At 39.2% G+C, this 17,787-nt stretch overlaps 1 protein-coding gene and 1 long non-coding RNA gene across 6 annotated transcripts in view; one reads left to right on the top strand and one right to left on the bottom strand.

Moving 5' to 3' along the window:
• The window catches only part of LOC143644229 (uncharacterized), a 66,438-nt gene that overhangs the window by 9,164 nt on the left and 39,487 nt on the right, over positions 1–17,787 (bottom strand). The window lies entirely within an intron of this gene.
• The window catches only part of IL18 (interleukin 18), a 31,639-nt gene that overhangs the window by 5,710 nt on the left and 8,142 nt on the right, over positions 1–17,787 (top strand). Inside the window, exon 2 of one of the 4 annotated variants that reach the window (XM_077112918.1) lies at positions 8,358–8,426. The exons of 2 other annotated variants lie outside the window; for them this stretch is intronic. The gene's annotated coding sequence lies outside the window, so the exon portion shown is untranslated. Of the gene's footprint in view, positions 1–8,357; positions 8,427–14,983; positions 15,080–17,787 lie in introns of all 4 variants that reach the window. One more of the 4 variants, XM_077112919.1, reaches the window with a different exon arrangement.

The following is a 17,787-nucleotide window of genomic DNA, read 5'->3' on the forward strand; positions in this document are numbered from 1 at the left end:
CCCTTGCCCACTCTTTTAAATATTAGAAAATAATTCTAAAAGAATTATACTCTTTTATGTGTGTGTATATTATATATCTATCTAAATTTAATAACTATCTCTATCTGGATGTGTATAAGAAACCGAACCTAGATAAATTATTAAATAGGCAGGATACATTTTTTATTGTCCAGATCATTTATTTTTTTCCACAGAAAAATCATGCAGAAAGTACAGAGTTCTCAAACACCCTCACATCACACAGTTTTTCCTACTATTAACATTTTGCATTAGTGTGTTACCTTTGTTATAATTGATTAAACAATATTATTATAGTTATATTATTAACCATAGTCCAAAGTTTACATTAGAGTTCACTCTTTTTGTTGTACAGTTCTATGGAAATAAATTCTTTTTATTCCGGTAAGATATAAACCTAAAATTTCCAATGTTAACCACTTTCAAGTACGCAATTCAGTGGTGTTAATTATCCACAATGTTATGTAACCATCACCACAATCCTTTACTGAAACTGTTCACCCCAAACAGAAACTCTATTAATTAAGCATTAATTCCCCATTCCTTATCCCCACTGCTGCTCCTGATAACCAGTATTCTAGTTTCTAACTCTATGAATATGTATATTCTATTTATTTCATAAAGGTGGCATCCTACAATATGTGTCCTTTTGTGTCTGGCTTATCTCACTACACATGATGTATTCTAGATTCATCCATGTTGTAGATTAATTCAGAACTTCATTTTTTTTTTTACAGCTGAATAATTTTCCATTATATGTACATACTGCATTTTCTTTAGCCATTCTTTCATTGATGAACACTTGAGTTGTTTCCACCTTTTAGAAACTGAATAATGCTGCTATGAACATCATCATGCAGGTATCTGTTTGAGTCATTGCTTTCAGTTGTGGGGGTATATACCTAGAAGTGGCAATACCAGGTCGTATGGTAATTCTATACTTAACTTTCTGAGGAACTGCCAAACTGTTTCCACAGTGGCTTGCACCATTTTACATTCCCACCAATGATGTATGAGTTTTCCTATTTCTCTTTATCCTCTCCAACACTTGAAATTTTCCTTTTTTTTTAATAGTAGCCATTCTAGTGGGTATAAAATGGCATATCATTATGATTTTGATTTGCATTTCCCGAATGGCCAGTGATGTTGAGCATCTTCTCATATGCTTATTAGTCATTTGTATGTTTTCCTTGGAGTAATATATATTCAAGTACTTTGCCCATTTTTTAATTGGGGTGTCTTTTTATTGTTGAGTTATAGGATTTCTTTATATATTCTGTATATTAAACACTTATCGATACGTGGCTTCCAGATATTTTCTCTCATTTTGTAGGTTGTCTTTTCACTTTCTTGATAATGCCCTTAGATGCACAAAGATCTTAATTTTTATGAAGACCCTTTTATTTTTTCCTTTGTTGCTTGTGCTTTGGGTGTAAAGTCTAAGACACCATTGCCTAATACAAGGTCTTGAAAATGCTTTCCTATATTTTCTTCTAGGAGTTTGATAGTTTTGGTTCTTCTATTTAGGTCCTTGATCAATTTTGAGTTAATTTTTATATATAGTGTGAGGTAGGTGTCTTATCATTCTTTTTGCATGTAGTTATCGCATTTCCCCAATATCATTTGTTGAAAAGACTGTGCTTTCCCCATTGAGTAGACTTGGCACGCCTGTCAAACATCAGTTGACCATAGATGTTAAGGTTTATTTCTGAATTCTCAATTCAGTTCCATTGGTCTACATGTCTGTCCTTGTGTCAGTACAATGTTGTTTTGATCACTATAACTTTGTACTATGTTTTTTAATCAGGAAGTGTGAGTGCTCTAACTTTTTTATTTTTCAAGATGTTTTGGCTATCCAGGGCCCTTTATCCTTCCCTATGAGTTTGATAATTGGCTTTTTCATTTCTGCAAACAAGACTGTTGGAATTTTTACTAATTGCAGGAATTTATAAATTGCATTGGTAGAATTGACATCTTAACAATATTTAGTTTTCTAATTCAATTCCAGCTATTTTGGTCTTTAATGTCTTTCAGCATTATTTTGTAGTTTTCCATATTCAAGTCCTTTCCATCCTTGGTTAAATTTATTTCCCCATATTTGGGCAGAATGTATTTTTTACAGTCCTTTCCAATAATCCAACACCTTGTACAAGTCATGATTTCAAATGCCTTTGTTAATAGTGGGCTCTACTCAGTGCCTGCTGCCATTGGGTAACACCATCTTTCAACTCTTTCCTGAACTTTTGTCTCTACTTCAGAACTTGCTATGCCTAGTCTCTTAGGACACTGTTTTCTATTAATGACATAGAGGCAGACACATAATGTTTTACCTCTGGAAGTACACTTTACATTTTTCAAAAGTTTTCATATATACTATCTCTTTAAATCTTCATTATAGCCTACTGAGATAGGTAAACAGATTTATTGTCCAATAATTAAACAAGCATCTGAGAAGTTACCAATATCACATGACTAGTGATATAAAAATTATATATGCATGTATATAGTATACTTATTATACAAACCTCTTTTTTATGTAGACATGATATTTTTCACAAAATGTTTTTTTTTTTTTTCTCTAGGCAGTTGAGCCAAGCAGGAGTCACCCAATGGGAAAATAAATAAGGTAGAGACTTTTTCATTAGTTGTAGAACAAGTCTAGGCCCATAGAGGTGGGGAACACCAGTCTGGGTAGAATGCCACTCAAAAAAACCTATAGCCCCTTAGTAACCATAAGTATATAAGACCTTTGCAGGTGGATAGGATATGATGGGATCAGAGCACAGATAGCAATGAAATAGCCAAGGAATAAAGTAAGAACTTTCCATCCTCATAATCTCCACCCTTTTCATTATTCTTTGACTGCTTCTTTCTGTTCCTCCACAATCACAATCTATACAATAAGGAAAGGGATATATAACTGTTCTTGAAGAATTTTTAGAAGTACCAAACCAAAAATATTTAAGGAAAAGAAAAGATCATTTAAAGGTGATCAGGACCGCTACCTCATACCATATACAAATATTAACATTAGTTCTTATGAAATAATGCCATACAACTGTTAGAAGAAAACAAGGGGAAATATTCAGGAACTGTATTTGGCAATGGAGTCTTAGATATGTCACCAAAACACAAGCAACAAAGGAAAAAAATAGATGAAAGAGACTTCATCAAAATTATAAATGCTTATGCATTAAAGGACATTATCAAGAAAGTGAAAAGACAGCCCATAGAATGGGAAAAAATAGTTGTAAACCATGTATATTATACAGTTTTAATGTCCAGAATAAACAAAAGGACAACAAAAAGACAAGCAACCCCAAAACTGCTATTGCATACTATGAGCTATGTTCAAAAGGAAAACATCAGCACTACCACAGCAACAGTAGAGGTAAATAATGGGGGAGGGACAAGAGTTAAAAGGAGGTTTAGATTTCCTATTTGGCAAGGGTGTGTTTATTGGTTTTCTTTCTCTTGGGAACAATGAAATTATCCAAAATTTAGAATGTTGGTGGACTGTGGACTTTGGGCACTATACATGATGCCCAATGAATGCAGGTGGCTGAAGGATGCACTGACTGAGAAGTAGATTGGCAAACGTTGGTGTATACTTATGAACAAAGGTTGTGCTGCTGCAAAAAGGTACAAAGTCAGGAGGCATGCAACGATATGAATGAATATGTGGGACGTTTGGTGAGGCAAAATAAGGCAGAAACAAAAGAACAATAATGGTATAGTCTCCTTTAGAAAATGCTTATAAGAAAACAGGGGCCTAGATTGTAAGCTATTATAGCAGACACATTAAGTGTGGAGTGGTAATTATTGTTTCTGGATTTTGAGATTTTATATATATATATATATATAATCTGATATTTAGAGATAAGAACAAAGCTGATCAGGTTGGGGCTAAAGTAATTCAGAACACAGAGGTAAGGAAGACAGAGTCTATATTTTAGAACCACACATATTTTTTGAGACCAAAGGAAGAAAGTTTTATTTGGTCGGTGTATTAATTAGAGTTCTCTAGAGAAACAGAATCAACAGGAAACACTCGCAAATATAAAATTTATGAAAGTGTCTCACATGACCTCGGGAATGCAGAGTCCAAAATCCGCAGGGCAGGCTGTGAAGCCAACAATTCCAATGGAGGGTCTGGGCCAACTCCACAGGAGAGGCTTGCCAACCGAAGCAGGAAGAGAGCCTGTCTCTTCTGAATCCTCCTTAAAAGCTTTTCAGTGATTAAGCGTCACTTTTTGCAGAAGACACTCCCCTTTGGCTGATTACAAATGGAATCAGCTGTAGATGCAGCTGACATGATCATGATTTAATTCTATGAAGTGTCCTCATCGCAACAGACAAGCCAGCACTTGCCCAACCAGACAAACAGGTACCACCACTTGACACATGAACCTGACCATGACAGTTGGGAACTGAAATTTTCTGTAGCGCATACTCTAACTCATCCTATCTGTATTTGAACATTTGAACAATTGAAACACAGGAAGCCCAGAGTAAAAAAGAGGTCCTTTAATCCTGTATAGATTAATGTAATGCCTGGATACATCCTAGAATATATTAAGGAGATAATCAAAAAGTATTGGCAGTCACTTGAGGGTTGGGAGAAAGAATATGAAACTATTAAACTTCACCATCAGGGAATCCTCAATAGACCATGCCCTTGATCCTGAGGCTTACTCTTGTTGAGCTTATGTAGGCAGTGGAGAAGCTATAGGTATGCCTAAGAGTTACTTCTGGAGGACCTCTTTTGTTGCTTAGATGTGGTCTTGTTCTCTCTAAGCCCAACTCTGCAAGTGAAATCATTGCCTTCCCCCCTACATGGGACATAACAGCATGGGAGATGACTCCCAGGGAAGAATTTGGCCCTGGGCACTATGGGATCAACAATTCCATCCTGATCAAAAGGGGGAAAAGAAGTGTAACTAATAAAGAAACAGTAGCAGAGAGAGTTCAAATTCAGTTGAGAGGCTGCTTTGGAGGTTGCTCTTACACAAGCTTCAGTTAGACATTGCTACCTATCATAACCGGCCAAACCCCAACCAGGACCATTCCAGCCAATCCTAAAGAACACCTAGGGCAATATACAAGATTCCACAAGGGCTCCATGCACCAGAGTAACTTTCCAGAAACCTACAACCTCCAGAAGGATCCCTTAACCAGATGAGTCCTGAAACCTAGAGGGCCTGGCCTCTCCAGCACATGAGATAGTTCCATCTCCCTACTCCATATTAGTGACAGACCCTTCCAACATGAAAAAGCTAGAATGCCCATAGCCCAAAAAACCCCTAAAGAGAGGGATGGAAAGATCAAAGGGGATGGTGGAGTTATACAGTGAAGATAGGAAATATGAATGCTAAATCATTAAATTGGCATCTCTTTTAGTCTCTAGTACCTTAGAGCAGCTAGAAGTAAAAACCTAAAATTGTGGAATTATAATTTACATTATATTATGTCAAACCCATGTCAAACTCTGAAATATGTTCTACAATTAATTGTGCTGTGCTTTGAAAATTATTGCTTTTTTATCTATGTGTTATTTTTCACACACAAAAAAAGTTGACTGTGATGATAAAAAAATATTTAAGGGCGGGCCACGGTGGCTCAGCAGGCAAGAATGCTTGCCTGCCATGCCAGAGGACCCGGGTTTGATTCCCGGTGCCTGCCCATGTAAAATTAAAAAATTAAAAAAAAAAAAAGAAAAGAATGCTTGCCTGCCATGCCAGAGAATCCAGATTCGATTCCTGGTGCCTGCCCATGTTTAAAAATATATATATATTTAAGTCCTCTTTGCCTCCTATATTTTGGAGCAGCTAGAAGGAAATATATGAGAGGAATGTGTGGTAGCCCATGACAAACTCTGCGATCTGTCCTGTAACTACTTGTTGAAGAGTGCTTTAAAAACTATTGCTTTTTTATTTCTTTGCTTTGTATATATGTTTCCCATACAATAAAGAATTAAAAAAAAAACAACCCAATTTAAAGATGGGCAAAGGACTTGAATAGACATTTCTCCAAAGAACATATGCAACATATATAAATAAGTACATAAAAAGATGCTCAGCATCATTACTCATTAAGGAAATGCAAATTAAAACAATAATAAGATAACACATCACACCCTCGAAGATGACTATTATTTTTAAAATGGAAAAAGTGTTAGTGAGGATGTGGAGAAATTGAAACCCTTAAACATTGCTGGTGGGGAAAATAAAATGGTGCAGCTACTGTGGAAAACAGTTTGGTAGTTCCTCAGAAAGTTAAGTACGATATGACCTAGCAATCCCACTTCTCAGTATATACCCTAAAGAATTGGAAGCAGGACCTCAGACATACTTGTACACTGATGTGCATTGCAGCATTATTCAAAATAACCGAAAAGATGGAAACAACCCTTGTGTCCAACCACAGATGAATGTGGCATAAACATATGGAATATTGCTCAGCCATAAAAAGGATTGGCATTCTGATCAGTCTACAACATGGATAAGCCTTGGAAGTATTATGCTGAGTAAAATTAACCAGACACAAAAGGACAAATATTGTATGATTCTACTTATGTAAAATATCTTGTATAGGAAAAGTCATAGAGACAGAGAGAAGATTAGAGTTTACTAGAGACTGGGGGTAGGAGGAATAGGGAGTTACTGCCTAATAGGTAAAGGGTTTGTATTTGGGATGATGGAGAGGTTTTGGTGATGATGGTGGCACCACATTGTAGATGTAATATTGCCACTAAAGTGTACACTTAAAAGTGGTTAAAATGGGGCGGTGCAAGGGTGGGTCATTGACAGAATTCGCCTGCCATGCTGGAGATCCGGGTTCGATTCCCAGAGCCTGCCCATGCCAAAAAAAAAAAGTTGTTAAAATGACATATTGTATGTTAATATATATGTTACCTGAATAAAAACTGAACTATAAAAAGGTGAAGAGAGGAACATCTAATTGACCAAATTCAAATTCTAAAAACATTTATTAACAGATTAACAAAAGCTTTAAATCCAGGAACACATACTCAGTGAGATGAACCCTTTATAAATAAGAAATAAAAGACGGGAAGATCCCTCTCTGCATCACATATACCTACCTATCTATTTTTATATCTTTTTCTTTCTTTCCTTTCTCCTTTTCCCTTCTTTTGCTCCACTTTTTAGAAAAGAAGCAAAAGAGAAGATCCTGTATTGCAGGTGACAAGGTGGAGAGAAAAGATTAGACTGTGAGACCAAAAAAAAAAAAAAAAAAAAAAAAAAAACCAGGGAAGAAGAGATGAGAGAAAAATAACAGGAGAAGCATTAAAACGAGAAGAGTAGAGAGCAGCATGAATAACAATCATGTAATACTGCAAAACTCCAGTAAGTTTAAATAAAGATAATAAAACAGTTTTTATAGGAATTTTCCTTTAAAATGATAATAAAAAGTAAAGAAAGAAAGCAATGTGACTGGAGCCCAGGGTTAAAATGTCAAATAGAATAGAAGAAATGCGTAAACAAGAATAAAGATAAAATCTCTAGGAATGCAAAGTCCTTTGTTACTGGCTGTCTTATTGCTCTCCTGTTATTTCCATCATAGGCATTTAGGAGTCTAGAGTTTTGTGGGGGCTTTTCTTTGTTGTTGTTTTTTAAAGAAAGGAGAAATAATACTTTTTTATGCAGATAGTAGAGACCCAGTAGAAATGGAAAGTGGATGTTGCAAGAGAAAAATAGGGAGAATGACTAAAGGGACCTCTTTGAGTATATGCAAGAGGGAACGAGATCTGGTACACTGGTGGGGTTTTTTTTTCTTTGCCATAGTATAAACTGGTCATTGTAGGTACAGGAGAGGAGGTGTAGAATTCATGGCTCTTAGAATTCATGGGCAGATATGAAGAATTGAACTTCACTGTGATGTCTTGTTATCTCAGTGAAATAGCAAGATCATTAGCTGAGAGTTAGATGAGGAAAAGGTGTCACGTTTGCAGGAGAAAGAATGGACAGGGATGGTCATTTAGGAGAACGGGAGGGTGAATGTCCTTGGGCAGGCGCCTACAAACTACAGCCTATCGGCCTCATTTGTTCTGTACAGTCTACGAGATAAGAATGGTTTTCATATTTTTTTAACAGATGGGAAAAAGCAAAAGAAGATAATATTTCATGATACATGACAATTATATGAAGCTCAAATTTTACTGTCCAAAAATAAAATTTTTCATGCTTTTACAGTGTCTATGGCTGCCTTTACACTATAGCAGAGTTGAACAGGTGTGATAGACTATATGGCCCACAACGTCTAAAGTATTTATTATCTGTCCCTTCACATTAAAAAAAATTACTCTACCCCTGCTCTAGGGAAATACAAGTATGATTGCTGGAGCCCTCCTGTATTTCATCACGATATGAATTGAGACCAGCATGCTGGTGAGTTTTCCTCTAGCCACAGTTAGCTGTGCAGCTGCAGAAACATAGCTGGAAGTACAGTTTTATTTAATAGGTTTGGGGTTTTCCAGATGTATTAGTAAGGGTTCTCTAGAGAAACAGAACCAACAGGAGATATCTGTAAATATGAGATTTATAAAGGTGTCTCACACAACTGTGGGACTGGAAGAATCCAAAATGCATAGGCAAGACTGTGAAGTTGGCCACTTCAATAAATGATCTGGAAGAACTCCACAGGAGAGGTTCATTGGCTGAAGAAGCAGTGAAAAAATCCCTCCTTGTCCTTAAAAGTCTCTGGCTGGTTGGATTATCTCATTGTTGGGGGGCATTCCTTAACTGATTGTAGATGTAATCAGCCACAGATGCAATCAACTGACTGATGATTTATTATACCAGCCTTCCAGTTTATCAACCAGCCATGAAATATCCTTGCAGCAATGGTCAGGCCAGTGCTTGCCTGACCAGACAACTGGGCATCATCATTTGGCCAAGTTGACACCAGAACCCCTAACCATCACAGTCTACCCCTTTTCAACTTGGTAGCTATACACATCACCTTGAAACACACTTAATTTCCAAATAGAACAGATAAACAGACATATATTTCACCTAACAATACTCAACTGTCCTGTGAACAACTGGAAATGCACTACATCTGTCCAGAATAAGGTACAAGTCCTTAGGTAGCATTCATTCTTAAACTACATATCCTATGACTTAAATACTATAACATGAACAATACAACTTTTGTCATATGATAGGAGGAAAACAAGATATTTGCTTATGTACAAATGCAAACATACTCATAACAAAACAGGGAGGAAATATTCATACAATCACAGTACTCATTTCTTTAACTGGTCACGTGGCTGTATGCCATATTTATCACTACCTTCTTCTACTACCCATTCAGTGTTCCCTTTCCCTCTGCAAGCACTTCAGCTGGCCATGGTTCTTTGCCAGGTAGGGTGACCCAGACCTTCATTCCTGAAGTTTCTGGGCCATTGGTAGTTCTGCCTGGATTGGGTTGTTGCAGTTTTACATTGACTTTAATCATAGGGCCTGGTAGAACTAAGAGATGCCCTAGGAAATCTCCTGTAATCCAAGAAAATTCTTCTCTACCTCCACTGTGTAGTTGCAATCCTATTTCCCCTTGATAGGATCACTCAGCCTAGACAGAACAGTAATCCCCATTTGTGCCTGCTGATTCAGTGGTGCGAGAATCCCGAAGTGGTCAGGTGTCAGTCTTAACTTTCAGTTCAATGGAATTGTGTCTCCTGGTAGGAACACTCATCCTTTTGGAAGAAAGACTTGTAGATCAGCAGGACTTAAGGTTTCAGAGACAAGAAGCAAAAATTATCCTAGTGGATCACGAGGAGTGATAGTGAGTGGTGCCACTCCCATCTCCACCCCTTGATTCCTGGACCCGTGAATCCTGGCTCTGGGAGAAACAGCACCATAGAGTGGTTGCTGATTGAGAGCATACACAGCCTCCTGGAGAACATTGCCCCAGCCCTGCAAGGTATTGCCATCTAGTTGGCATCATAATTGGGTCTTCAAAAGGTCATTCCACCACTCTGTCAACCTAGCTGCCCCTGGACGATGGGGAACATGATAAGACCAGAATCCATGAACATGTGCCCATACCCACACCTAATTTGCTGTGAAATGGGTTCCTTGACCAGAAGCAATGCTGTGTGGAATACCTTGACGGTGGATAAGGCATTCTGTAAGTCCACAGATGGTTGTTTATGCAGGAGCATTGCATGCAGGGAAGGCAACCCACATGCAGAATATGTGTCTAATCCAGTTAGAACAAATTGCTGCCCCTTCCATGATGGAAATGGTCTAATGTAACCAACCTGTCACCAGGTAGCAGACTGGCCATCTCAGGGAATGGTGCCATATCAGGGACTGAGTATGGGTCTCTTGCTGGCAGATCAGGCACTCAGCAGTGGCCGTAGCTAGGTCAGTCCCGATGAGTGGAAGTGCATGTTGCTGAGCCCATGTATAACCTCCCTACCACCATGTCCACTTTGTTCAGAGCCCATTGGGCAACGGCAAGAGTGTGTGAGGAAAGAGGATGACTTGTATCCACTGGACAGGTCATCTTATCCCCTTGATTATTAAAACCTTCCTCTGCTAAAGTCACCGTCTGGTGAGCATTTACATGGGACACAAATATCTTCAAGTTCTTTGCCCACTCAGAAAGGGCTCTCTATGTACCTCTTCCCCAGACCTCTTTGTCACCAATTTTCCAATCATACTCCTTCCAAGCCCCTGACCATCCAGCCAAACCATTAGGAATAGCGCATTAGTCAATATACAAAGGCACGTCTGGCCAGTTTTCCTTCCAAACTGAACAACAAGGTGCACTGCTCGAAGTTCTGCCCACAGGGAGGATTTCCCTTCACCACTGTCCTTTAAGGATATCCCAAAAGGGGTTATAGTGCTGCAGCTGCCCAATTCTGGATGGTCCTTGATGGCAGAACCATCTGTAAACCAGGCCCGAGTTTTCTCTCCTCATCAACTGACTGTAAGGAACTCCCCAAGAAGGCATATCTCTGGTCTGGGAAACAGAAGGTAATGTGGCGGGGGCTATGGTCATTTGGGCCTCTTCCTCATGTAACTTACTTGTGCCTTCCAGACCTGCTCTGGCCCTATTTCGTATACACCATTTCCACTTTATGATGCAGTGCTGCTGTACACGCCCAACTTTATAGCTTGGTGGGTCAGACAACACCCAGCTCATGATAGGCAACTCAGGTCTCATAGTAACTTGGTAACCCATGGTTAATTGTACAGCCTCTAACAAGGCCCAGTAATAGGTTAAAAGCTGTTTCTCAAAAGGAGAGTAGTTATCTGCAGCAGATGATAAAGGCCTTACTCCAAAATCCTAAGGGTCTGCATTGTGATTCTCTTATAGGGGCCTGCCAAAGGCTCCAGACAGCATCCATATATGCCACTGACACGTCCAGCACCATTGGATCTGCTGGATCATATGGCCCAAGTGACAAAGCAGCTTGCACAGCAGCCTGGACATTTTGCAGAGCCTCCTCTTGTTCAGGTCCCTACTCAGAACTAGCAGCTTTTCTGGCCCCTCAGTAAATGGGCTGGAGTAGCACACCCAAATGACAACTATGTTGTCTCCAAAATCCAGAGAGGCCAACTAGGCATTGTGCCTCTTTTTTTTCATAGGAGGGGCCAGAAACAACAGCTTATCCTTCGCCTTAGATGGGATATCTTGACATGCCCCACACCACAGGACACCTAGAAATTTCACTGAGGTGGAAGGGCCTGTATTTTTGTTGGATTTATCTCTCATTCTCTGATCCACAAATGCCTTACCAATAAGTCTAGGATAGTGCTTGCTCACTAGGTTCAATCAGCATAATATCAATATAAGGGACTGGTGTGAAGTCTTGTGGAAGGGAGAAATGATCAAGGTTCCTGCAGATAAGATAGTGACATAGAGCTGGAGAGTTGATATACCCCTGAGGCAGGACAGTGAAGGTATACTGCTGGCCTTGCCAGCTGAATGCAGATTGTTTTTGGTGGTCCTTATTGACAGCTATTAAGAAAAAAGCATTTGCCAAATCAATAGCTGCATACCAGGTTCCAAGATGTGTTGACTTGCTCAAGTAATGATACCACACCTGGGACAGCAACTGCAGTTGGAGTCACCACCTAGTTAAGTTTACAATAATCCACTGTCATCCTCTAAGACACATTTGTTTTCTGGACAGGCCAAATAAAAGAGTTGAATGGGGATGTGGTGGGAATCACCACCCCTGCGTCCTTCAAGTCCTTATGAGTGGCACTAATCTCTGCAATCCCTCCAGAAATACAGTATTGCTTCTGAGTCACTATTTTAATATAGGAGCAATTCTAGTGGCTCCACTTGACCTTTCCTACCATAATAGCCCTCATTCCATGAGTCAGAGAACCAATATGGAGATTCTGCCAGTTGCTGAGTATGTCAATTCCAATTATGCATTCTGGAACTGGGGAAATGACCACAGAATGAGTCTGGAGACCCACTGGACCCACTGTGAGGCAGACCTGAACTGAGACTCCATCACCTGACCTCCATAAGCCCCCACTTTGACTGGTGGACCACAGTGACATTTTGGGTCTCCTAGAATTAGTGTCACTTCTGAGCCAGTGTCTAATTATCCCCCAAATATCTAATCATTTCCTTTTCCCCATTGTACAGTCACCTTAGTAAAAGGCCATAGGTCTCCTTGGGGAAGGCTCAGAGGAAGATTAACAGAATAAATTTGGGGCAGTGAAAAATAGTACTTCCCCAAGGGTACCCAGCCCTCCCCTCATTCAAGGGGTCCTGGGTCTGTAAACTGTCTCAAGTCCGAGAATTGATCAAAGGACTGTGACTCTCTGTTTTTGTCATTCAAGTTAGACATCTGTTCACTTGACCTAGAATTCTGCTTATATGTCTCAAACAAGAATTTAGTGGTCTGCCCATCTATTTTACTTCTAGGTACCCCATGATCTACTAGCCAACACCACAAGTCTCTGTGGGTCCTATTATTTTAACTTTGGCTTTGAGTCTGCATTCCATTATGATGGCTACACCCACCTTGTCTGTGGCGATTAACTGTTGCCACATGGCTTCTGCCAGCTGGAATCCGATCATCCCCATTGTGTTTAAGGATTCCAGCTCAGTGACAGCAGTTCCCATAGTAATATCTGACCTACAAAGAAGGGTGATTATAGAGCTCTTCAGGGATAATGGAAATAGTCTCACTAATTTATTTCTCAAGGTTCTAGTGAAAGATGTGTCCTCTGGACACTCCTGGGGAGTGTGAGCAGGTCTTCCATGATAAATCCACTCTAACATTTCCAACTCTCCAAGCCTCTGGATCCCCTCATCTACTTTATACCAGGGCAGTTCTGGCATTTTGGCCTCAGTTAATGTCGGCCACCTTTGGATCCATGTTTCAGCCAACCATCTAAACAAACTGTTAATGCCCTTTCTGATCCCTTGAACTACATTGAGTGCAGAATCTCTGCTTGGTGGGCCCATATTTATAAATTCAGCTTAATCTAACTTTGTACTCCTGTTGCAGGAAAGGCAATGTGATATTTGTGACCATTTCACTTACTTGGTTTTTTTTGTTTGTTTGTTTTTTTGGCATGGGCAGGCTCTGGGAACTGAACCTGAGTCTCTGGCATGGCAGGCAAGAATTCTGCCACTGAGCCACTGTTGCACTGCCCTGTGGTCATTCAGTTTAGAGGCTCAGATTTGCAGACAATACAGACTTCAGTGATATAATAACAGAATTTATTGGGGAAGTAATTAAAAGATTATTAGAAATAAGACATAGTTACATCACCAGGCATCACCAGGTGGGACGGCACCAACACCCAAAGAGGAATGCTGGGGAATCCTGGAGACAGCATTTTTCAAGGTCTAGTTAAACAAGTCCTAAGCAAAAGCGTCCTCCTCTCCTCTCAGATATGGACTCTTTCTCGCTCTCTCTCTCTCAGTGTCATGAGATTCTCCTTCTTCTTCTTCTCCCCACTCCTCTACCTTCTTGCATCCAGTTTATATGGTGTCTTTACACAACAGTGACTGAATTCCAAATTAGCTTACATGACCCAGTTTAGTCCTCTGGGAACTGGCTAGGAACTGAGAGGAGCTTTCTAGGACCTAGATAACTTTATCAAAGTACCTCTCCTTCTGGGAGGATGGACAGTTCTCCCAGCTGGATGCACATTTCAACAACTTATTACTAAGGTCACGCCATGGCAACACCAGTTGAACAGAACAGACGCTACAAATTTGTCTTTCCCTTACGACTCCTTCCACCATTACCCCACACTCTTACTATCCATTCCCACACATTCCCCTGATTTCTGTCTATATAGATTGGAAAACTCATGCAGTTCTTTTGGAGTATAGTATATTTCCTCATTGGTCACACTTTGTACCTCCCCTTTCAGGGCCTGTTGGGACCTTAGTCTAGTTATAGGTCTTGAATAAAAGAGGGGTGGTAGGGGTGGTAGGAAAACAAAAAGAAGTGTCTTTCAAGCCAATTACCTCAAGACATTCTGTTGCAGTTTCATCTAGTGAAACAAAATTTTGCTCCAGACAAAAGAGTGAGGGCTGTTTCCCCAGGGGAGGTGGTATACTGGGTTAGTAGGCACTGAAGAGTAAATCTCATTAGATGGAGGATGGATAACAGACTCCCTGAGCAGACTGGAGACCAGAAAGCTGTTTCCTCAAGGCAGCCTAGAGGTCTGGAAGCTCTTTCCTCAGCGCAGTCCATTACAGGTCTATCTAGCAAAGGCTTTACAGATTCCAGGGATCTTGTCTCGCCATCGCCATCATCAAGTCATTTATCACCTTCCCACGTTTCAGGTTCCCATCCTTTTCCAAAGCCCTTACTTTAACAACAGACCCTGCAAGGTTGAGATTTTAGTTTATGTTGTAAATCTCCTACTCACACAATGAAGCTCTGTGTCTGGTTTTCAGATATCTCAAGTCTGTGACCACAGGAAATACGATTTTCTTTCAGGGCACACATGGAAACTTTTACATCTTTCATCTGGTGCCAAAGTTTCAAATTTGAGGTCTTCAGCTCATCTGTTTCCCTCATCACTGTATCCAGCGAGTATGTAATAACAACCAGCCATCATTATATCTCTTAATTCCACAAAACTCCATAAAGGTGTCAAAAATACTCTCACCCAGAGCCTTGCCTCATATAAGTGTACAAATAGCAGGATCTAATGGTGATATTTTGAGTATCTCTCCTGCCAATTTATCCCATGGACTGTCGGTGCCATCTTGATTTTTAGAAACAGAGTCATTAATGCCTCTGAGCCTAATCAGAGCAGAAAAATAATTGTAAAAACCCACTTTTAAGATTCTGTTTCTCAAGAACCACTCCTGGTATCAAGCTGTATTAGTCAGGGTTCTCTGAGAAACAGAATCAACAGGAGATAACTATAAATATGAGATTTATAAAGGTGTCTCATGCAACCATGGAAATAGAAGAGTCCAAAATCTGTAAGGCAGGCTGTGATGCTGGCAGCTCCTATGAATGGTCTGGATGAACTCCACAGGAGAGGCTTGCTGGCTGAAGAAGCACTGAAAGAGTCTCTCTTCTTCCTTAAAGGTCTTCAACTGACTGAATTATCTCCATGTTAGGAGACATACCTTATTTGATTGCAGATGTAATCAGCCATAGATGCAATCGGCTGAGATGATTTAATGCAGCAGCCTTCTGGTTTATCAATCAGCCACAAAATATCCTTGCAGCAATAGTCAGTCCAGTGTTTGGCTGACCACACAACTGGTATCATCACTTGGCCAGCTGACACCAGAACCTAACCATCACAGTAGTTAAGTATGATGAAGTGAAAGAAGAAAAGAGATCTGAGAACATTATGCAATAAAATGATTATCATGATTGACTTTAGAATTTAAGTAGATGAAATCCTTTGAGTTCACTGGAGGGAGCAATACTTAAGATGTGGAATGAGCAGAAAATACTCCATGGAGGAGTTCAGATTCCATTTAATGCAGGAAAATTCAGATTGGAGAGTAATTATCTATTTTAGCCAAGCTTTTATAAAACAATCCCTTTAAACCTTCAATTCCATTTAAAATATTATTCTACCTAAAACTGATTGACTTAAACACAATTTTTTTAGCACATAATGATATATGATTGCAAGGTGTTCCTGTATATTAGTATTAAATTTTTAAAAATAAATCTGTTTGAGCATAGTTTACTTACTACATCCTAAAAGAGCCTAAGGTTTGAATAAAAGATTCTCCATCCTTTTCTTACAGACTTAACCAAAATTTTACTTGTTGCCTTTCTTTTCATACTATAAACAATTATTCCTCTTAGAGTAAACCTCCATATATACATATATATAAACAATGAAAGAAAGAGTTCTTTGGGATTTTTTTCCCTTCACTTTCCTCCCAATCTTCCATTTTCTACAGTTCCTCTATCATGAAAACCACCAATTAGCAGGTATTTTTGTATTAGCCTAATTTAAATTAAATTGTTTTGCAACTGGGTTTTAATTGCCTGCCTCCTTTGCCATATGTTTGACTTGAGACTATACTACCAAAAATTCAATTCAATTCTCTACCTATGAGCACAGACTTATAAACACCCCCATATATATCAGTGACCACTGTGATCCAGCCACGTGCCTCGATGGCCCAGACATAACTACTCTCAAGAACCAAAAACACTGCTGAACCTACTGTAGGGCAAGGCTTCATCATCATTATTATGGAATAGAACCCCTTGGGTGGTCTGGAGAAGTCTGTGGACCCCTTTAAAGAATACTGTTTTTACATATATAAAAGTAAGTACTTTTTACCAAAGAAACCAATTATAATAAAATAGTTATCAAAAACACATTTTGGGGGGTGTAAGGGTAGTTTAACAGTAGAATTCTCACCTGCCATGAAGACCTGGGTTCGATTCCCGGTCCATGCACTTCTCAAAATACAAACAAGCAAAACAAACAAGAAAATCAAACAAACAAGCAAAAATTCAACAAATGGTGCTGCAATAACAGGATACATGGAAAATAATGAAATGTGACCCCACGATACAGCATACAAAAAAGAACATTTGATACAGTGTACATGCGCATCTTTATTAACACATTAAATAAGATCCCCTGGTGAGACTCAAAACTTCTGTAATTTCAGAAATAATGAGCTTAAGCCATATTTCAAGATATCCACAATAATTTTAACACAATAAGAAAATAGATACTTCTACAAGTAACAGAATCACAGAAACTGTTACTAAAACTATGGTTTGTTTCCTACACTCATAATGGAAGGAATACTAAATTTTGATTAGAATTTGGTGAAAATAAATGTTGGTTTTATTCCATCTAAACTCAGACTTTCCAGATTTAGAACCTCTGCTAAAAGAATACACATCATATTGGTGTTGGGTAGGGTTTAGGGGAAAGGGGGAGATGCAAAAAGAAGAACTTTTAACTCTTTCAAGTCCTGTATTTTTTATTTTTATTTATTTATTTTGCAGCAAAAATGTACTATTTATGTGGAAAACCTAGTATACTCCAAACTCCAGAGCAGCAACTGCTGCTGTTTAGGAGAAAGAAAGCCATCAGATACCAGAGCCCTTCTATCTCCTCCCACCCTGCCCCATGCGCTAGGTGGAAACACCATTTTTATCATCCATCACCGTTAGCATTTTGACAGTGAAGTCACAAATCTTCAGCCTCTCACCCATGCGAGTCCATTGCTTATAAGACAGAGATAGAACCAGAACAAAATTAGGTGTGTTTCCGGAATCTTCAGCTGCAGCTCTGT

The sequence above is a fragment of the Tamandua tetradactyla genome, chromosome 8 (assembly GCF_023851605.1).
Source record: "Tamandua tetradactyla isolate mTamTet1 chromosome 8, mTamTet1.pri, whole genome shotgun sequence".
NCBI classification, from domain to species: Eukaryota; Metazoa; Chordata; class Mammalia; order Pilosa; family Myrmecophagidae; genus Tamandua; species Tamandua tetradactyla.